Source organism: Sinocyclocheilus anshuiensis, unplaced genomic scaffold (genome assembly GCF_001515605.1).
Source record: "Sinocyclocheilus anshuiensis isolate Anshui unplaced genomic scaffold, SAMN03320099.WGS_v1.1 scaffold475, whole genome shotgun sequence".
NCBI lineage: Eukaryota > Metazoa > Chordata > Actinopteri > Cypriniformes > Cyprinidae > Sinocyclocheilus > Sinocyclocheilus anshuiensis.
The window spans coordinates 897,426-897,921 of record NW_015549650.1 but is presented as its reverse complement, the minus strand read 5'-3'; the positions used below and the strand labels follow the sequence as shown (position 1 = coordinate 897,921).

The 496-nt window shown below is 29.4% G+C and overlaps 1 protein-coding gene across 1 annotated transcript in view; it reads right to left on the bottom strand.

Moving 5' to 3' along the window:
• Nucleotides 1-496, bottom strand: part of LOC107660237 (cAMP and cAMP-inhibited cGMP 3',5'-cyclic phosphodiesterase 10A-like) — a 107,507-nt gene that overhangs the window by 14,888 nt on the left and 92,123 nt on the right. The gene's annotated exons all lie outside the window — the stretch shown is intronic.

Below are 496 nucleotides of genomic sequence, written 5' to 3'. Positions count from 1 at the left end.
GAAATTTACAAAATATCTTCATGGAACATGATCTTTACTTAATATCCTAATGATTTTTGGCATAAAAGAATAATTTATAATTTTGAACCATACAATGTTTTTTTGGCTATTGCTAAAAATTTACCCAAGCGACTTAAGACTGGTTTTGTGGTCCAGGGTCACAAATAGTTTTTAAATAACATATTATGACTATTATGAGATTTTTTTAATCATGATAAGAATTTATACTTTATTTCTTTATTTTTTTTCTTTCTGTCTATTAATTTTGGATTAAAAAATGACAGGGTTTGTGCCATGACACTGTACCTTTACAATTCTAACAGTTGTCTAAAGAGCTCAAGGTGTCACAGTGCAAAATTGTGTATTACTGTACGTTACTTTGGTCATTCATCCAGCCTTAACTGCTTAATGTGTAACCTGGTTCTTAAAGGGGTCATATGATGCTGCTAAAAAGAACATTATTTTGTGTATTTGGTGTAATGAAATGTGTTTATGC